Genomic DNA, 22437 nt, shown 5'->3' with positions numbered 1-22437 from the left:
TATTTGCATGAATTACAAAAGACATTATAAGAAACTAGACTGCTAACAACTGTTGCTTTTCAAGCAGAAATCTTACCTGTACATTATGTACAGAGCCATATATAAGCTTTCCAAAACCATTTCACATTATTTATTCAGCACCCTCTTTTACACCCTTCTCACATTCTTCACTAAATGTAGGGTGTAACACGAAACAGCACCTTTTTAGGTAAAATTATGAGGTTGTATTCCTAGTTTTAGGGTGTTAAAAGGGTGTAGCCGAGGGTGTAAGTTGCTACAACACCCCTTTTACACCCTTAAAGGTGTAACAACTTTTACTGTGTGGTAGGGCCGAGCATCACTGGCGTCAATCACCACGATAGCGTCAATAGCGTCACGGCGTTGCCCACCACCCTCCAACAACCACGTTGTTAACAACAAAACCAGCGTTCTGCACATCTGGTCGAGATGTTCATTCTCTTTTTCTTTTACGCGTTGTTCGATTTTGAACCTTTTCGTTGCGGTTTTAACCGAAGCTGGTAGCTTTCCTTGGCTCAGGAAATCAGTATCCTAGCACCTATATGAAACATTACTGAGACTAGCTTAATAATCAATATATGAGAGACGTCTTGTTTAGGCTCTTCCAAAACACAAAGCCTGAAATATCCAATCTTATCCGATTCAAGCACAAGCTGATCGGGGTGCGTGGCTAGCGTGGCGGTTTACTAAGCTGAGTGCATTGATACACCTATAGGTTTTTAAAATAGAGAAGGGGGCTTATGGTCGGTATACAGGTACACTGGCTGGGTAACGGAGGGTGCGTCTTCCAGGAAAGGGGAGCATGTGCGCCCGATGCACCCGACTACAACTTTTTTTCTTCGAGTGCAGTTGGGAAGTAAATATGTGGAGCACTAACCGAAAAATCGCGGACGTGGTATTCGCCGCGCAGCGACAGAGCGGTATTGTTAGCGCGAAGATGACGTTGGCGCTGCTTTCGTATTTTATTTTCATAGAACAACGACGGGCACACTATTTTCCCACTTCTAGTAATGTTCCAAATGAACATATCGCACGACAGTGCTAGTTAAGACAATAGCCTTTCAAGTCTAACGAAAAAAAAAACTGAATAAAACGGTGATCGTTTGCTTGCGCTAACAGTGTTCGCGCGATGCACGCACTAATATCCTGCCAACCACTCGCTCATGATGCTTCTCTCGCTGCCCGTCGTTATGCCAAAGTTTCGTCAACGCGATGAAACTTTAGATTATGGGTGTCCCTGCGGCGAAACTGAAAATCAGCACTTTTGGCCGAACACTTGTCGACCATGTTTATGTCCAGGGCGGCCAAGCTAAGAATCAGCTCTTTTGGCCAAACACTCGCCGGCCGTGTTTATGTCTCCGGCGGCCAAGCTGAAAATCAGCACTGCTGGCCAAACACTTGCCGGCCGTGTTTATGTCTCCGGCGGCCAAGCTGAAAATCAGCACTGCTGGCCAAACACTCGCCGGCCGTGTTTATGTTTCCGGCGGCCAAGCTGAAAATCAGCACTGCTGGCCAAACACTTGCCGGCCGTGTTTATGTCTCCGGCGGCCAAGCTGAAAATCAGCACTTGTGGCCAAACACTTGCCGGCCGTGTTTATGTCCCCGGCGGCCAAGCTGAAAATCACCAGTGCTGGCCAAACACTTGCCGGCCGTGTTTATGTCTCCGGCGGCCAAGCTGAAAATGAGCACTTCTGGCCACGCGCTTGCCGGCAGTGTTTATGTCTCCGGCGGACAAGCTAAAAGCGGCTAGTTTGTGGCCGGACCCTTGCCGGCCTTGTTTATGTCTCCGGTGGCCAAGTACTTAAAGTGGCCAAGCTGTCCAGACACTGGCCCACCGTCGGCCGATCGAAATTCACTTTCTGGTGCTGCTTGGGTTGTTCCCAAAAGGAGTTTCTTTTTTACTTCTTAATTAGCCCATTTTTGGAGATCTCTAAAAGATGCCCTGAACAGGTTTCTGAAATCGCCTAAACATGAAAATAACTCACTTCAATGGCCCTAGGCATCCTAGAAATGCCTAGATCATGACGAAACGCCGCCGATTTCCCTATTAAAAAAGCAATCAAAGATCGCAGCACACCGAGGCCATGTGCGGCGATGGGACTAGCATTTTCCGAAACCAGGACCACTCTCACGCAATTTTGTAATTACAGCGTTTGCTATCTCAACGAGATGTCGCGTTTTCATTGGTCATATGTCGTCCTGGCATCCGGAGCAATGCTCCACCCATTGCCGCAGATGACCTCGGTGTGTTCCACCCTTGATTGCTTTTTAATTGAAAAGGCGGCCGCGCATCGTTATGATTTATGGATTTCATGGGTGCTTGGAGCCATTAGAGTGAGTTTATGCCATATTTTGGCGATCTTAGGAACCTTCCCAGGGCACCTTTCAAGCCTTCGCTGAAACAACCAGGATATGTCCACGAGGTAAGCATTGCATGAGTTCATGTGAAGCAATAAATACAGTATCTTCAAGAGCGCGACCACGATTTAATTTTTAAGGCTGACACTAAGATGTTGCAGTCACTGAAATTTTAGGTGACTAACTTCTTTTTGAGAGAGTTTTCGAATTCGCTTCATTTTCAACCTTCATCCTCAACTGTTTTTCCTTCTTTCTATACATCACTATGGTGTTCAAATGACAACGGGTTCAAATGAGAAAGGGTCGAAACGCGAAGGGCGTTTTGCGAATCGGTTCAGACGAGAAGGGTTCAAATGAGAATGGTTTCAAATGATACAGGTATAAATAAGAAAGGGTCGAAACGCGAAAGGTTAAAGCGAGAAGGGCGTTTTGCAAATGGGTTCAAACGAGAAGGGTTCAAATAAGAATGGATTGTTTCGAGATACACCCGACGAAACAACAAAACTATCTTATATATGCCAAATCAAACAATCAAAACAGACGACCAGAATGAAGCATGGATTTAGGGAACAAAGAACACCTACTGGATTAGTAACGAACTGCGCATTAGTAACAAATTGCGTTTTTGTCATCTGAACGCCATTACAGCTTGAATAAAGTCCTACGCACTTTTCAATTGTTCTTTTTGCTTGAATTGATAGCTTGTATTGACATATCGTGCTCTACAACATAGACATGGGCCTCAATTTTTCGCTAACTGAAACATTGCTCGGTAATAAAATAAAAAAGAACATTAATTAAATAAATACACTTTTATAATGTGAATAGAGCTACGTAGTACCCGTTACGAGTAAAGAAACTACTCTGACTTCGATTATTTTCTGACGAAGAGAAAAATATCATGTACGTTTTCCCATAGGAATACACAGGAAGACTGGAAAAGTAGACAGGTTTCTTTCCGCTTAAATTTGCAACCGAAAGTCCCGTAGACACTAGCGGCGGCTGAGTCTCTAGCGATTATTGTAATAACTCTATGCTCTGTAGTAGTAGGCTGGATGGCGGATCGTGAGCCCGTCGGTGACACCACAGGCGGCCATTACTTGACACCAGGCAATACACGCAAGTCTAAAGGAGAAACACACAAAAGTACGAATATTGAAGCTTGTACTCTGTGCATGAATGCGAGTATTTCATAATATGCTGCGATCATTAAATCGGGCGTTAGGATATAGAATGAATATTTGTCAATCGTTCAAACGCCGATTTCAAAACGCAAACTTACCTCAGCACTCATGGCTGAGCTGGTAAGTTTGTTCCTCTATTGGATGAAACAAAGGAACATATTATCCATAAGACCGTGCTCGGGAAAGCGCAGAAGTTGATGAATGTCGAAAAAAGTTCCATGTTGACAGCGGCTTTCCAGGAGTGAGCGAACTCCGCGTAACAAAGCCTTCAAGCTGTCGTCTGCTAAACCGAACTCATAGAAACCTCCACCGACTCAGCGGCAAAGTCTAGGTAACCCTCGTCTCTTGAGCTGCACCACATATTTCGCCCAGCGGAGTCACTCTCGACCACAAAACATTTATTTATAAGAACAATGAGGGCTGTAAGTTTTAATTTTTTGTGCATAAGCTATAGGACAGGCTTACCGAAAAGCAGCCGAAAGTTTCAGTGCCGACAACAGCTTAGAAATGGTGGAAACGGCATTGTCTCTCGTTTTTCCCATAGAATGCTATACATCAGCTTGTGTCCAGTAATGGCTGCCGGTGGTGCCGCTCGACCCCAGCAAGACAGGCCTCGATCCTCGATCCATCCTACTACAATGGAGATAAGTAGGAGTTGCGAATAGAGACCCGGTACTGTGGAGAGAGAAGGAGAAAGGACTGTGATATGTAGTGGAGAGACGGAAACTCGGAAACGGTTTTCTTCCGGGCAGAAGAGGATTCTGTATAGATAGTCCTTGAAGAGGATTCTGTATAGATAGTCCTTGAAGAAACGAAGGGTGCTGCTTATTATGTTCAAGTTTTTAGCCTCGAAATTTGTTTTTTCCGTGATCTTATCATCTGACGCTGTAGTTTGGGCGCGATAATGAGATGCAAGGACTTCGCCACGCCCTGCATCTCTTAAGCTATCAGCGACTATAGTAGCCTTGACTGCGCCCTCACTTGGGGGGAAACCAGGTATAGTAATACCCGTGCCACATGGGTAACTCGAATGCCATTTACAACGAATGACATTCGTGTAATCGACGAATCGGTTCGCGATCTGTCGCGCGTGGAACACCCAACGCTCGAAGTGTCGCGCGCTGATTGGCCGATCGTTCAAATGTCATTCGTCGTAAATGGGATTCGAGTTGCCCCTGTGGCACGGGTATAAACTAGGTTTCTTGCTTAAACTACCTCTATTAGACTGATTTGAAAGGAATTTTCCTTTACGTATATTCCTGATCTTTCTTTCGAACCTTTGTTAGTCATATATCACGTGTACAAGTATTCCGCAGCTGGAAGGTTGTTGTTGTCATTATTAAATTTATTTTTCAAATTAATCTTTCCGAGCGCACGTAGCCAGCAGAGATGTGGACTCAGGAAGTGGCGCTCGTATGTCCCCTAGCAACTTCTGTATAAACACAGCACAGCATCGCTAAAATATAGCTCAACAACGCGTCGAGGGCGTCCGACTCAAAAAGCATTCGTCGATAGAGAAAGCAACTACGGCATCTTTTAAGCGTCTACTGCGTCACGCACAGCCACTGAGAATGCCAACGTATCCCGCTAGAAGTCTTGGGATGGCTTTCATTACCATCTCTTTTCTGGTTACAGTAGCAGGTTGCTGCGGACGCTTTGAAACACGTGAGTATTTGAAGTATTCCAATGAAGATGGTCAATGGCGGGAGAGCCTGTGCATCACGTAAAGCCACTGTACGCTGCTAATACATTATACGAAAGATTGTCTGCTTTAGGGTAGTAAAGTACATGGTATAAGTAACTGGAAATCCTTATCTGGGTAGTCTAGTTGTACCTGGGGTACAAACCTAAAAACTTTCATTTTTTCGGTATCAGTGAATCTTTATGTTAGGTTTCTTTTCTAGTGACTTGTAACTAAGTGAAACTACTTTTTACAGGGACCTTTCTATGCACCTCGTTAACATGGTACAACCTATAACTCTTGAAGTATGAACACGCTACCATGTGCATAATTAACGTTGAGTTGTGTACGACGTGGGAGGCACTGACTTGATCGAACGACGTTTTAGCGAGCGAAGCCACGCCCATGATGTTTCATCGAATGACACATTAGCGAATGGCAAAGTTCATTTGAGCGAACGGTGGATTACCGATGCCGTTCTAGCGACACCAATATATCGAATCGCGCAGGAACTCCGTTTAGGAAAAATAGCGACCTGCTTCCTTCATCTCAATTCGAAATCGACTTCATTGAGGGTTTGAAGCTCCTCTGACCACTATACAAGGGAGGAGATAACTTGAAAGATGTGCGCAGCTACTGCTGTTTGTACCTTGTCCTGGTGGTGTCTCTCTTCTGCCATAAATGCAATATAAAATATAATTGAAAATAAATTATAATTACAATCGTAAAGTACTGTAACATCGCGTGTATAATACAGTTTCCAATAAAAAAATCGGACTAAAAATTTGCAGTTATCAAAAATAAGAAAGTTCCGGTAGAAAAAAAAATGTTGTTTCTTTTTCGACAAACGAAAAGAACAAAAAAAACAAAAAAAAACAAGAAGCTTGAAGCCTTTCGCTTGTCGTCGCGAAGGTTAGGTGCATATGCACTCGACTCGTGCGTTACTTCATGCGGCCGACGTCTTCTGGGCCCGTCGACATCCGCACCGTCTCTGAGGGCAAGAACGTCAACAAGCGAGTTTCCGCGGTTTCGGCGTGACATAGTAAACAGTTGCGGGCATCTTCTAGCTCCGATTCCCACAAACCCTGTCTCCGGATGAATATGACACTGCAATACTTCGCTCTCGGCAAAAGGGTTTATTCACTCACTCATTGCCTTGGCGGGTTTCGGGATCGGGGGACGGTCATCAGCGAGGCCGGGGGAGAGCCCACTGCCACAGCAGCTTCTCCGAGTCCCATCGGTGGTCGTCCACACCGCGTCATGGGAACATCGTCGTCCAGGGTCGCTGTCCGGTCCGTTTGTCGAGTCCGCCACTCGACGTAGTGCCCGCACTCCACGCGCCAGCGTCCAGCGCCGTCCGAGCTCGCCTCCTTGACCGGTCCCTTGTGAAGTCGGCAGCCCAAGCCCTCTTCCTTTGTCTCCGTTCCCCTCTTCAGACCTTCCCAAGTCCTTGTCCCGCCGACCGTCCAATCGGGAACCTTGCTGCGAGCCGACCCTCCGAGGTCAGCGCTGGGTGAGGGGGCGCTTGCCCCGTTCCTCCCGGAGAGCTCGGACGTTCCGCGACAGGACGGCGACAGGAAACGGGAAGGTCACGGGGAACGAAGGAGCGCCCGACAGTACGGCGGCAGGGAGCGGCAAGGTCACGGAGAGCGGAGGAGCCAGGGAGAGGGTCCCCACACAGTGAAAGCTGTGACTTCGGTGAACCAATTGGAGCGTGGGGATAAGACACGTGAGGACTCAACTCCGATGTCGGCATCGCATGGACATCAATAAAGCACATTTATCGAACTCATGTTTGTGTGTATACTTAGTATAAGAAACTATGCTTCCAACATATTCTGACAACTTTGGGGAAAATATATAAAGTAGGGAGTTTTAGAATAACGTACAAACTTTTAGCGCACGCTAGCATATCGCGCTTGCAACTCCATTAAGCCAGTCACAATGGACCTATTCCGAGAAGCGTTCTGCGCACGCGCGAGCGCCAGATGCCAAGCGGCAGAAGTCGGTACGAAAAATCGACGTAATTCGGAAGGAGGCTGTGGATCAGCGAGTAGAACACGTAATTGCAGCGTATATATAATTGTGTTACACAAAAAAAGAATGTGGACGGAAAGAAAAACACAACGTTTAGGTGGACGCCATGAATGCCCCTCTTTAAAGTAGCGTTGGGCACTCGCCACAGCTTAGAGAGCGAAGGAACTGGTAGCGTAGCTCTCATTATCAGTTGGTAGCGCAGGTAGGTCACTTCCTCGATCTTTGGTTCGTCCAGCCATTGCCTGGTGCCGCCGGTATGTGGAAAAGGTTCATTCTTATTTCACGCACGAAATGCTGTAACTTGAGAAAAAAAAAGTGAAAGCCGTTTACAACTCCCTGTAACGCCGAATTGGAGCGCAGCTCTTGAGGAGGAGGAGGGAAGGGTAGTAAGGGGAGAATAGACCCCTCCTCCTCCTACTCCTTTTCCTCCTCCTCCTCCTTCTCCTCCCCTCATTTAATATGCTCCGGGGGGTCACCTGACGTCGGGGGGAGGGGGTCACGTGACCTCGGGGGGGGAGGGGGTCACGTCACCTCGGGGAGGGGGGCCACGTGACCTGGGGGGCCACGTGATCTCGGGGGTCACGTGACCTCGGGGGGTCACGAGACTTTGGGGGTCCGTGACCTTGGGAGGGATCACGTGACCTCGGGGGTCACGTGACCTGGGGGGTCAAGTGACCTTGGGGGTGTCACGTGACCTGGGGTGTCACTGGACCTGGGATGTCACGTGACCGGGGGGTCACGTGACTTGGGGGTCACGTGACCTTGGGGTGATCTTGGCAGGGGTCACGTGACCTTGGGGTGACCTTGAGAGGGGTCACGTGACCTTGGGGGGTCACGTGTCCTGGGGGTCACGTGACCTTGGGGTGACCTTGGTTACGCCGACGGCGACGGCGACGGCGACGTTGACGCCGCTCAAGCCGGAAACGGGCGCCTAAGAGCTGCGCTCTAAAATGAAAGCCATTTACAACTCCCTGTAACGCCGAATTAGAGCGCAGCTCTTGAGGAGGAGGAGCCAAGTCCACCAAGGTCACATGACCTTGGTGGGGTCACGTGACCTCGGGGGAGGGGGCACGTGACCTGGGGGTGTCACGTGACCTCGGGGGCACGTGACCTCGGGGGGTCGCGTGACCCCCAGAGAAATTTCCCCCGGTAAATTTAGCGGAAAAAGTTCCCCTAAATCTAGCGGAAAACTTTCCCCGCAAAATTTAGCGGAAAAATTTCCCAGTTAAACTTAGTCGAAAAATTTTCCAGCTAAATCTAGCGGAAAAATTTCCCCGCTAGATTTAGAGGAAAAATTTCCCCACTAAATCTAGCGGAAAAATTGCTCTGGGGGGTCAGGTGACACCCCCAGGTCACCTGACACCTCCCCAAGGTCACGTGGGGGGTCACGTGACCTTGGGAGGTCGTGTGACCCCCAGATCACGTGACCCCCCAGAGAAATTTTCCCGCAAACTATAGCGGGAAAATTTTTCCGCTAACTATAGCGGGAAAATTTTTCCGCTAGATTTAGCGGAAAAATTTTTCCGCTAAATTTAGCTGGGAAATTTTTTCGCTAGATTTAGCGGGGAAATATTTCCGCTAGATTTAGCGGAGAAATTTTTCCGCTAGAATAAGCGGGGAAATCTTTCCGCTAGATTTAGCGAGGGAAATTTTTCCGCTAGATGTAGCGGGGAAATTTTTCCTCTAGATTTAGGGTAGAAATTCCTCCGCTAGATTTCGCGAGAAAATTTAGTTTCCGCTAAATCTAGCGAGGAAATTTTTCCGGTAATTTTAACGGGGACATTTTCCCCCTAGATTTAGCGAGGAAATTTTTTCCGCCAATTTTAACGGGGAAAATTTTCCGCTAGCTATAGCGGGGAAATTTTTCCGTTATATTTAGAGGGGAAATTTTTCCGCTAGTTTTAGCGGGGAAATTTTCCGCTAGATTTAGCGGGGGAAATTTACCCAAATGCACCGCGCGGTTACGCCGACGGTGACGGCGACGTTGACGGCGACGCCGCTCAAGCCGGAACCAGGCGTATTAAGAGCTGCGCTCTAAAATAAGGTTTCTTTTTGTCCAGAGTAACATTTTAGATTTGTTTAAACATGAGTATACAACGCGTGCTGTCGGCCGGTCGTGTCCGCTTGAGTGGCCTCGGCAAGACAGGTCTCGTGTACAGTGACCCTCGGCGAGAAATGCTCGCGCGTCGCAAGCAGCAAGTTGCCGGCGATCGTTGCCCATTTTGCTGGGTATTTTCAAACAGTTTATGAAGTGGATCTCTCGAAGGAGGGAAATGTCGTCGTGTATTGAAAATCGCAGTCGCAAGGACGCCGCCGACGTTGCGCTCACGACGACCGCCCAAGCAGCGGCAGCCGCCGCAGCCCGCAGCCGCGGTCTCGTAGGAGCCGCCATTTTCTAACCTTGCACGTCTTGGCATTAAACAACTTCTCGAGCATCACGAATCCTCCTTAGAGGAGCGCAAAGGCTATTGGCGCACGCACGCAGTTTCCAAAAAATAGCGTACGCTAAAATAGGTCACGCAAAGCGCAAAACCTGGTTAGCGTTCGCCGCATGCGCAGTGGCGATGACGCTCTTATTTTCGTACGCAAGGCTTCAGCGTGAGCTTTTTTAAAACTGCACAATATCATAGAAAACTGTCTGCAGAAATGTTCAAAGCATAAAGCCGCATTCGCGGATAATCCTCTGATCATGTCCGCAGCGAAAACAGTGTCTTTTGTATGAAGTATGACCAGTGTATCTACAACTTAAGACAAGAGAAAGCGCATTATCTTCACGCTTCTTGCTTAGGCGTGAATCGTTCACGGGTATCCTTTTCGGCTAATGCCGCGATCTCATTGGCAGCGGAGCGATAATGAGATGTGCGGCCAAAAATGGCACCCCTCCCCCCCCCCCCCCCCCCCTTCCCGGTTGCCCCCATCTTACCCGTTCGCCACATGACTGGCCACTCGACGTTATAGCGGTCATGAAACAATTGAACTCATAAATCGCACGTTGCATCAAACGGTTCAAGAAGACGGAAAGGGGGGAGTCCCCTCTTGCTCGGACTCTCATTTGTGTACCCGGACACAGCAATTCTCCCCCTAGAAGATTAGTCCGTCGCTGAAAATTCAGATTCAGACAAAAGTTGCTTTCCCCACCCCGTTTCCCCCGAAGCTGACAGTGGTGTGAAGCTACGTGCTCGTTGGGCCAGCCACACTTTTGCTACGTGATCACGACCTTTCGCGCATACCCGCGCGCAGAGAATGAGGTCATGTGACGAAAGGAAGGCGGCTGATTTTTCCGCAAGCGCGTAGCTTCCACCGCAATGTCAGCTTAGGCGTGAAGGGAAGAAGTAAGGTCCGGTGTTGTGTGACGTGCGTTTGGACCCGGTAACGCGCTTTGGGGACCGCGGATGTATCACAGTGAGAAGGCAGAGAGCTTACAAAGGGTAGGAAGTACAAAATAGTCCGCTGTGCTTTCAAATTTTCGTACCGAAAGTAAGGCATTTGACTTTTTACCTTCTTTTCTACCAATCTAAATTGATTCATCCCAGCCCAAAATTCGTTTCATGGGCTCTTTAAGGTCGCTCCGTCCAGAAGTGCAGCAGGTCAGATTGGCAAGATCACGGTAACTTGGGTCGTGTTCCAAAATTTACTCGATCTCGCTCTAGAGTAAAGGTTATGAACCTTGGCGTTCCAAACCCTACCCGCGTCCAGTTGCTCTATCTGTCGTGTCACGTGACATGACCCGCCGGAGTAACTCGTATCTATTCGAGTAAGATTGGAACACAGCCCCAGAGGGCCCATCTGCTGACCGTGATCTGACAAATCTGATCTGGCCCACTTCTGGGCGCAGCCACCTTGACTTCATGTGATCACTACTGTGGCAAACAGGCAAGATGGCGGCAACGGGGGAGGGGGGGGGGGGGGTGCCACTTCCGCTGCAGGCCGTAAGTTCCAGTTTTCCGCTCTAGGGTGGTACTCAAACTCGCTGCGTCCGGCGTGTCTTCGACTGTATGTAACTATAGAACCACCCAGTGATCTATATGATAATACTATCTTCCTTCCCATGTTAAGCTCCTGAGTGCAAGCCATAGTATTGCCGAATTAACGTGTATGTTTAACATTCGTACTGGAGAAGCACGTTCTGAAATGGCTACTGCAAGTTTAGACAGTGTTAGAACAAGGAGTTGTCATTTAGGGAACGCTTCCGTTGAGGGATTTTTGGCTGTTTTTGAGAACTATCTATATTGTATAAAAGAAGAAAAGGAGTTAACACTGCGAACTGATTTCACAAATGCAGTGAAACGCGAGCAATCCGGCATATACGGAGGAGGGCAAGTCACAAACTTTTGTCCCTGCTTTGTAAAAAAAAAATACGCGAGAACGAAGCTTTATTAAGCAGCTGAGACACGACACACACACACACACACACAAACATATATATATATATGTATGTGTGTGTAAGGGAAAATTGAGTCCGCCGAAGCTAGTGGCCGGGATGGTGGATTGCACTTCCGGCTAGGATTCCACTTCCGGCTGCCGCACAGTGCGGACGTGTTATCATGTGCTCCGACGGAGCGGTTCCAGCGGCCCACGCCGGCCGCGGTATCAGGTTCGAAGACGCCCAAGATTATCAGTTTATGCTGCCTCCCCTGCCCACCGGGTATGTTGTTTTAAATACAGTTTCCTTACACGTCGACATGAAAGGTCGACCGTATCGCGTTGAAGATTTCCGGGACGCGCTGCATCGTCACGGTACGCTCCCCGAGGTTTCGGCCATGGGGGCGTACAAAATGAATCACGTGTGGGCGGTAACCTTCAAGTCGGCGAAAGGAAAAAAGAAGATGCTGGAGACAACCGAGCTCATCGTTAAGGGTCGCCGATGCGTTGTCTTCGACCCCTTCCACCAAGACGTAAGGGTAAAACTCCACTGGCTCCTCTTCAACGTGGCCGACGACGACGTGAGGGAGGCCCTGACGCCCTACGGCCGGGTTCTCGAGGTCACAAGGGAGCGGTGGCGCGTGGACGGCTGCCAGAGCGTTGGTACCATGACGCGGACGGCGGTACTACGGCTGAAGGCGGGAGTAACCTGCGAAGACATCCCCCACCAGCTGCGGGTGGGTGGCGAGCTCGCGCTCGTCGTCGTCCCTGGCAGGGCCCCGCTGTGCCTCCGGTGTCAGCAGACCGGGCACATCCGGAAGGAGTGCCGCGCCCCGAGGTGCAACCTCTGCCGCCGCTTCGGTCACGAGGCGACTCAGTGCGTCCGCACCTACGCAGCCGCCGCTGCTCCAGTGGGGAGCTTGGAACGATGCGAGCTCCTGATGGACGAGGGAGAGACCGAGGATGCAGCCACCGGCTCCACGGTCAACACGGACCCGGGGGCGAACACCCCATCGACATCAGAAGGAGGAGCCAGCTCAGGCGTCATGGACTCGGAGGCCCCTGCGGCCGCGATGGAGCAAGGGGCGCGCCAGGAAGAGTCGGAGGCGGCAGCACCCGCACCAACCGGGGCGGAAGTCGACGACGACAAATCCGTCATCAAGAAGACTGCTGACGACGTGGCCATGGCCGACGCTCCGGCTGGCAGCGTGGCAGCGAAGAGGACCCGAGACGACGGCAACGTGGACAACGACGAGCTGAAACGGGTGGAGCCGCCCCCCAAGACGGTGCCCTTGTGGAGGCGACGTGCACCCGTCAAACCGAACGCTCCGGTGGACGACAGGACGGCCGGCAAGCCTCCGCCGTGAGGCGCACGCCAGAGTTCGTGAGGGGCTCGGATCCAGTGATCGCGAGGGACGGGTGCCAGTCTCGCGGCGCGGCAGAAGAGCCGGGCTGTTCATCCGAGGTAAGCACCATACGGTCTCTCTTTTCCTGAATGGCGACAATGTTGAATGCGCCTTTTCGTGTCGGGACCCTTAACGTCCGCGGGCTGTCGGCCAGGCGCCGGCAATACCAGCTGAGCCGTCTGTTCGACGAACACGAGCTCGATATCGTCGCCGTTCAGGAAACCAAGATCGAGAGCCAGGAGCAGACGGACCGTATGGTGCAGCCTTTCCGAACTCGTTTCAATGTATGCGTAGCGCACGCTGTAGGGACATCGGGGGGGTGCGCTTTGTTTTTGCGAAAGTCGCTGGGGGTATTGGAAAGTTTTGTTCTGTCCTGCGCGTATGGACGATTCGTACTGTGCGATTTCTCCTTTTTTAACGCCGATTGGCGAGTCATTTGTATTTACGCGCCGACCCGCGAGGGCGAGCGCAAGGTTTTTTTTTCAAGGTATTAGTGAATACCTCAAATGTGACAAGTTTATTATTTTTCTTGGTGATTTTAACTGCGTGTGTGCGCCTGAAGACCGCGCAAATATGACCCGGGTTCGCGATCAAAGCGCCTTTTATTTGAGCGATGTTATTTCGAATTATTCATTAGAAGACGTCACTTGTGTTTCGTCCAAAAGTAACGTCCATTTCACCCATTTTCAGGGTTCCAGCCACGCCCGTCTCGATAGAGCATATGTTTCTCTCGATTTCGTTTCAATGTGTAATCAATATTCTGTTGTACCTGTTTCGTTTAGCGATCATGCTCTTGTCATGTTCACGATCGGAAGGAAGTTGAAAAAACTTAAGTGGAATTGGTCGCTTTGGAAAATGAATAGTAGCCTTATCAAAGACCAAGTTTTCAGAGCTCACGTAGAAGCATTGTTTAGAAAGATACGCGAGGACGAGCAAACAATGTGGGGGGTACGTTGGGAACTTTTTAAGGAGGACGTGAAGCTCTTTGCCTTACAGCGAAGCAGCATTTTAAACCACCATAAGCGGCAGAAAGAGAAGGAACTGAGAGACCAGCTGAATGTTCTTGTAAAAGAAGAAAGGGCGAAGCCGGGGGAGTTTTTAAATGAAATCAGACACTTGAAAAATCAGCTTGAATCACTTGACTGCGAAAGATATCGAGGGGCCATCGTCCGTTCGCGATCGGAGAAGCTGTGGCTGGGCGAGCGGCCCACGAAGCATGCCATAAGCGACGAAAAGAGGCACGCTAGGCGTAACGAGATAAAAGAAATTCTTTACTGTAATGCGATAACGCGCGAACAGGCAGATATCGAGAAAGCCTTTGTAGAGTATTACCGCGGGCTGCTTGGTCAGTGCGCGCATAAAGATAATGGTTTCGAAAAAGATTTTTTACCGCTTATGCCTTCGCTCGACAGGCACGTACGAGAAAGATTAGAAGTGCCTATCACTGTCAGTGAGCTGGAGGCAGCAATCGAAGAGTTAACCACGGGTAAAACGCCCGGACCTGACGGACTCTGCGCCGAATTTTATAAATCAGATTGATTGATTGATTACGGGCTTTATGGCGCAAAGCTACTATGGCCATACTGCGCCAAGCTTGATAAATCATTTAAGAAAGATTCCGCTGCAGTTCTGTACGAGGTATTAACCGAGGCGTATAAAATATCTGTGCTACCACCATCCTTCCTAAAGTCGCACACAATATTAATCCCCAAGTCAGACGACCCAGTTAAACTTCAATCTGTTTCATCATATAGACCAATAAGCCTCACAAATGTTGATTATAAAATTTATATGAAAGTCCTAGCTACTCGGTTGCAAAGTGTTATAACCTGTCTTGTTGGGCCACATCAGACCTGCGGCATAAAGGGTAGGTCCATTTGCACAAACATCCATGTTGCTCGCAGCATTTTAGAGTGTTGCGACGCCTTCGAGAGACGTGTTGCAATGTTGCAAATAGACTTCGAAAAGGCGTTCGATCGGGTGGGTCACGATGTACTTTTTCCTATTCTTGAACACGCAAACGTGGGTTCCGTTCTTTTGGGTGGGTTAACGATGGCATATGCGAATTGTTCAACATCTATTATCGTCAATAAGAATGTCAGCGAAAGTATCAATGTTTACTCTTCAGTGAGGCAAGGTTGCCCCCTATCCCCGTTATTGTTCGCGATTTATTTAGAACCTTTTTGTTTAGGGCTTATTCATAATGAATGCATCCGCGACTTTAGCTTAAATTCAACCGAGGTTAAAGTCCTCTCCCATGCGGACGACGTCGCTGTCTTCTGTACTGACCAGGAGAGTTTGCTTGAAGTGGTCAAAGTCGCGGCTTCCTTTTGTAGTCAAACGGGTAGTGTAATAAATTGGGGTAAATGTACAGGGTTTTGGCACGGAAACTGGTCCGCCGCGCCTGGTGTTTTTCTGAACGTCCTGTGGACAACCTTGCCGGCGAAGTATCTCGGTGTGCCGCTCGAACACTACCGAGATACTACGCAACTGTGGGACGTTGAAACGGACTTGGCAAGGGCAAAAGCGGAAGGTTGGAAGGGGAGGGATTTTTCAATGTTTGCGCGAGCAACACTCTGTAATTTATTTTTAATCGCTAAAATATGGTACATTATACAGGTATTATCTATGGCGCGCCTAAATGTGCAGAAGCTGCACAGGGTCTTCGCGGTTTTTATCTGGAGGTCGAGCTGGGAACGCTCTTCCCGCACTAATTTGTTTCGCTCCGTGAGTAGTGGAGGTTTGGGATTGTCCCACCTTTTCATTCGCCAGATTGTATCGCGGTTTATGTTCTTGCGATATCAGAATAATGCATTTTTGCGTACAGTCCTGCAAAACCTGTTGCAGGATTATCTGCCCGATTTTATTATATCGTCTAGCAACCAAAATTGTGTCAGTGCTTGTGGGTTTATGCGAGAAATAGTTTTATCTTTTCGGATGCTAAAGGTTCGTTTTTCAATGGAGTACCTATGTTCAGTTAGTCGTAAAAGGTTGTATAAAGACTTGGTAGATGTTCTTTTGCCTGTACCCCTCTATAAATCCCTGTATCATGACAGACCAGGGCAGGATGTCTTGAAGAGAGTGAAGAAAATGCCGGTTAAGCCGTCTATCAAGTCCTTTTTCTTTCAATTACATTGTGGTGTGCTTCCTGTTAAGCCATGGCTCGAGGAGAGAGGTCTTTTTGTCCCATGGTCGGTTAACTGTCTGTTGTGTAAGAAACAAGAAACGATAGAACATGTTTTTCTGGAGTGTTGGGACGCGGTCTTTCTATGGGACATACTTCAGCGAACGTTGAAGAAAGACCTCCCCCTCGATCCACACGGCATACGTTTTTTACCGCTGGAGAACGAAGGCGGAGTTCCGTACGATTTGTTCATGCTCCTCGGCCTCCACAGCCTCTGGAGGACGAGGACAGAAGTGAACAACGCAGATGTCAAGATACGCCCCGCTGAAGACCATTTAATTGACAGTGCCGCGTATATACGCGAAGTGTATCGCGCTTTGCAAGAGCCCCCCGACTGGGTATCCTTGCTTGATGAATTGGTCAATGTAAAACGTTTTTAGATGTAACCGCGGGGCCTCTCAGAGGTTCACGCGCTTTTAACATTTTCATATATGGGTGTTTTGTTTTTGTGTTATAGCGTTTCAATGTCTAAGCAGGCAATAAAAAAAAAAAAAAAAAAAAAAAAAAGCCGGGATGGTCTAATCGGTTAAGGCGTCGCCCCGGACAGGCGAAGGTTGCGGGTTCAATCCCCGCTCCTGGCCCAATTTTTCGCCAGCTCTCTTTCCCGTTCCCTAACTTTAATGAAATACATTTAATAATCACCTTCTCCCCTCTTTGTTCACAATATTGCCACGGCTGCACTTGTCAATCTTCACTCATTCCCATTATATATATATAAGGCTAGCGGTTGCGGTAAGGCGCCCGCGCAATTTTGCCGCCTCTTATCTAGCCCCAGCCTTGTACCAGCTCCACGAGTGGTAATTTTAGTGCGCTATTACTCTTCTCAAGCGCATAAAGTCTTTCTGAAAATGACTGATTTAGTGGTTTTCGATAACGCTCAGCAACTTTATAATTTGAATCATATGTCTATTTCCATAATTAAAAAGTTAATTAACAAGTTTTAATTAATTATCTGGCTAATTATAGGTTTTTGGCAATTCCTGACGTCCGCCGTGGCTGGTAGTTTGTTCGCGAAGAGAGTTTCTTCTTTTTTCAATCGCCCTAATTTTTAGGATTTTTGAAAGTCTTCGCAAAAACACCCGGTATATATATATATATATATATATATATATATATATATATATATGTATATATAAATATGTTACGAAAGTCAGTGTTACGAAAGCCAGAACACCGCGAAACTATTCAAGTTTAATGAAACGTAGAGCCAATGTGTTCGAAATTTTTTATTCGTTGTTGGCTTAATAAGCTATAGTAATATGAGCCTATGTTAAAGATGCAGCCAAAATTTCTGAATGTATTTTAATATTGATATCAGAAGAACCATTAGCTTAGAATAAATTGTAAAAATTTGGACCAGCCGGAGCGGAGTACCGCGCAGTGTGGACTCTCATGCGCCTAATGAATTGCACCCATCCCGTAAATATAATACGTTTGAATTAAGCCACCTATCTCCTGGTGGGGACCCTTTCACCCTTTTCAAAACATCCGTTCAAGCTCAGCTACCTTAGTGAAATTGGACACCTATTCTGAAACGTGGATGAGTGATGAGAAGTTTACGCCATTGACTATTCATGGGTGTGCATGGTTCAGTGGAAAACCGCGTACGTTATTTGCCCGACCAGCTGGACAAAAGCTCGGAAAGTTGGAGCCAGACGGAGATGTCTCAGCTGCTACATTCACCAAAGTATAGACCCTTTCAGGCAACATTTCATGGGCGCCGCCATCTTGACGTCACGTGACCCTGCCGCCATAGCCGCCCTTCAGTTTCTCGTCGTTCCTCCGCGTTGTGTGCTGCACAGGCCACTGCCGGAGCTTTGTTTTCGCGTTCTTTTACGTTCCGCATTCAAATCGTGTGTTTTCTTTGCGTCTTTTCGATATTTCGGGCTTTCATTCAATCATTTGATATCTATATTTCAGCATAGCTCTTGTATATTCTTATTTATGAAATGGAATCGGACAGCGAATGGATCGACGATACAAGATTATGGCTTTAGAGACCATGTAAGTTCATCCCATTCTACCGTTTTTCTCGCTAATAAAGGGCAGTCAACGCCATTGCGATATATGCAAATTTCGACTGACGCAGTAAGGCTATCCAGTCGTGCTTCTCGCTGCATGTGCGCGCTCGTTTCCGTAACGCCTGCATGTAAGCGATTTAGCGTGCGACGAGGCGAGCGACGGCGACAACGACGAGAGTCAGCGACGAAGATTTCTCACTGTCGCCTGTTGGATCGCTCGGTTTTTTGGGTTTACAGAAAACGTCACTCACCGTCTTGGTCGCTTGCTCCCGTCGCTTCCGTGCTGTTTGCCTCGTCGCCCGATTGCCCGAGCGACAGCGAAGCGGGTCATCGTCGGTTGTCTCGTTGCTCGCCGAATCGCTTGCATGCGGTTTATACTTAATATCGAGGCGCCAGTGGTTCAATGGTGTCTGCATGGAAATTAATTAAGTATAAACCGCACGTAAGCTATCTGGCGAGGGACCAGATAAGCGACGGCGACCCGCTTCTCTGTCGCTCAGTCAGTCGCGCGACGAGGCAAACCGCATGAAAGCGGCGGAGCAAGCGACCAAGACGGTGAGCGACGTTTTCTAGAAATGCCAAAACCGAGCGATGCGACGGACTACAGTGAGAAATCTCCGTCGCTCGTCTCGTCGCGCGCTAAATCGCTTACATAACGGGTCGGCTTTACGGAAACGAGCGCGCTCATGCAGCGAGAAGAACGACTGTGATAGCTTTACTGCATCAGTTGCAATTTACATAAGTCGCAATAGTGTTGACTGCCCTTTATTAGCGACAAAAACGTAAGAAGGGGATGAACTTACATGGTCATTGAAGTCTCATAATCTTGTATCGTCGACCCAATCGCTGTCCGATTCCATTCCATAAATAAGAAAATGCAAGAGCTATGTCGAAATATAAATATGAAATGATAAAATGAAAGTCTTAAATATCCAAAAGACCTAAAGAAAATCCAAGATTTCAACGTGCAACGTAAAAGAACACGAAAACGAAGCTCCGGTAGTGACCTGTGCAGAACACAACGCGGAGCAACGGCGAGAAACAGAAGGTCGGCTATGGCGGCCCGGAATGCGCGCGAAGGGCGCGCCGACTGGTGGCAGCTCGAGTAACTGATTCGCTGAAAGCGTCTATAGAACCAACTTTTTTCTAGTCCGGTGTACAACGCTCTATGTTTGGGAGTTACTTTTGTTTTACTTGTTTTGTTGTTCAGGGGACCCACGGCGTGTTATGCAAGCCAAGGCCAACGTTGGGAAGATGCTCCGAGGTTGCGCCGCGGAAGTTACCAAGCTGGGCAAGGTGTTGCCAAATGACGACTTTAACCTGGTAGGACATTTCGCGACAAAATTACAGTAGGCGCCATCATGATGTTTACAAACACGCCCGCGTTTGCCCACATGGGCACTGCACATGCGCAAGAAAAAAAAAAATCGAAACAGATTCACGTGAGGTGAAGCATTTGCGCATGCGCCGTGTCAACATCAGCGCCACCGCAGCGACGTGCCGTCAGAGCCGCTTTTTAGTCTATGAGAAATTACACAGGGTGTTTTTATTATTAATTTTTGTATACATATTTGTTGAAAAAAGTTGTGAAAGCTACTCTAATGCAGTCTGTGCTGGTGAGCTCTACTGCAATGGGGGCATCATAATTGGGGAGAGGGGGAGGGGGCTAATGGTCGCAATGATTGCAATAATATACAGAAATTTGTTAATTTAACTTTAATTAGTGAAAATAAGCATATAGTACCAAGTAAAAACTTGTTAAGCGTCATGGAAAACCACTAAAGCAGTCATGTTTAGGAATATATAGAGCGCGCGGGACGCTCAGCAGTGCGCTAAAGTTGCCACTCATACCGCATGTATTATCATCTATAAGGCTGGCGGTAAGAAAACGGTAGCTCCTGCGGCAGGTGCGGTAACCTTAGCGCTTCCCTGTGCTTCTCACGTCCTCCGAGTCTTTTTAAAATTAATTGATTTCATGGTTTTCAATGACGGTCAGCAAGTTTCTAATTGAAATCATCCATTTATTTTCACTGATTCCTCGATTAAAAGTTACTTAGCATATTATACCTAATTAGCCAACTTATCGTGAGGACAAGCTCCCTGTCTTACGTCGCCCGGCCGTTTAACTCCCTGCATTGGCGCGATGGCGTCTGGTAGTGTACCGGGGAGGCAGACCCGCGATCAATGTAGAACGGTACGAGCGCAAGCGTTCCAAAACGAGAAGGAGGAAAGAACTTGCATGAATTAAGGCCCTCTTCAAAATTGAAGCTTCGCGCCACATTAGGGGCTTCAGAATCCGTAAATGAAGAGAAAGCGCTCTGAAAGCTAACTTTCTGGTATTTCTTTTCAATTCGAGCTCTCCCCCTTTTATTTCTATCTTAAATATATATATATATATATATATATTTTTTTTTTGGGGGGGGGGGGGGGGCTTTTTGTCAGAGCAGATAAGGCACTTCAAAAGACACAAAACCTGACAAACATCAGTCCGTTCTCTTTTGTTCTCTCAAGCCGTGGTCAGACTGCATAGACATCATAGAAACGAGAGTCCGCAGATACTGCTGGAGGACTTTTTGTTGCTTGTATGACGATCCTGTCACCAAATTGCTGTCACGTTGGTCGTACAAAAGCTGTTTGCAGAGATGTTGGAAGGATGAAGCGAGCGTACTTGAAACATCCTGGAAGCCTGTCCAAAGATGCATCTGTGGTCTTGTCTGCACCCAGAACTCCGCGTTTCTGTACGATGAATTAGCTGTGATACCGCGGGGTTAAACTGCGGGGAAGAAACAAAATTACAGATAAACACGCGAATGAGGAAAGCTTTCATATATCTTTTTTTTGTCACCACGATATCCTTTTCGGGCGTCAGGCTAAAAGCATATGCCCGAGGACAGCGACTAACCTGAGATTAAATTATTGATATTGTCTTCGATGAAGTTTCTGTTGGTGCGACACAGTCCAAAGAAGATCAAGTTTTAAAAATCGTAGCCAAGGGTACAATCCCATTGATCTAATCACGCAGAGTCAAAACTGCGTTGTCACGAGGGCTGTTTAATAAACGAGTGAATTTTAAACCTCTTTTGCTTTTGATAAATAATAATAGATCGGTATATATTAATACAAAGTGTAATGCTAGAGTAAAAAAATATACAAGGAAAGAGTGTATGAAAATGCATATTTTATTTTGAAATACAATATTTTGCTATATATGAAATTACACAATATATGAAAAAAAAAACTCAGAAGTCATACATCTTTGACGCTGTTTCTTCCCAAGATGTTCACCTCAAACGAACTAGCCGAACAGGTCACATTGTTGCATACATGAAGCGTGTCTAAACTTTGGCATGTCCATGCACACATGAACGCAAATGAATTTGACCATAGGTAGAAGCAGAGAACTAAGAAAGGTGACGCTGGTGAAGACAATGCCCAATGAATAATAAATAAGGCGAGAGGACACCCCTTATCGATAAAAAAAATGTTCTCGTATTTTTTTTTTTTAAGTGAAAGTTTTAAAGGGGTACTCCACAGGTTTTTTCATTGTCTTCGAGTTGCTTCAGAGTTTGCTAAACTCACCAACAAACATCGCTAAAATAGTATCCTAAATATGAGGCCAAAATATTGTTTGTTTGTTGTTTTGCGAAGTTAGTTAATTTAAAGTTTTGGTCCTTACAATGTTTTTCAAACTGAAAATCTCTACTAGCAACAACGAAAAAGATACATCAGTGGAAGGCGTGGGTTCACTCTTTGGACTATAGAATCTGTTCCAACGGATAGGAAACAGTTTCATGGTGTCAAATGAATGCTTCGAAAGCTCGCTCCAATACCCGCGCTCCAGCACGGAACAAATGATTGGCATATTTTTATTTTGAGACTGCTTGCTCAACTGGCAAGCTTGCCTTCCACTGACGTCACGGCGCTGAAAGTGCGGATATATTGGAATGTTGGTTTTTGCATTATTTTCATTTATCGATTTCACCATAACTATTATGAATTTCGCGATGTTAAATAGCATACCGGAAAGGGTAAAGACCTCGGAGTCAGAAAATTTAGTTAATTGAGGTTGCTAAAAAAAAAAAAAAAAAAAACCTGTGGAGTACCCCTTTAAGGAGCTGACCTTATCGACCAACCAGGAAAATCATGATTGGTCGATAGGGTCATGACATCGAATTCCGGAGAAAAA

The sequence above is a fragment of the Ixodes scapularis genome, unplaced genomic scaffold, assembly GCF_016920785.2.
Source record: "Ixodes scapularis isolate PalLabHiFi unplaced genomic scaffold, ASM1692078v2 ptg000105l_1___fragment_1__unscaffolded, whole genome shotgun sequence".
NCBI lineage: Eukaryota > Metazoa > Arthropoda > Arachnida > Ixodida > Ixodidae > Ixodes > Ixodes scapularis.
Note: the sequence above shows the minus strand (reverse complement) of the source record.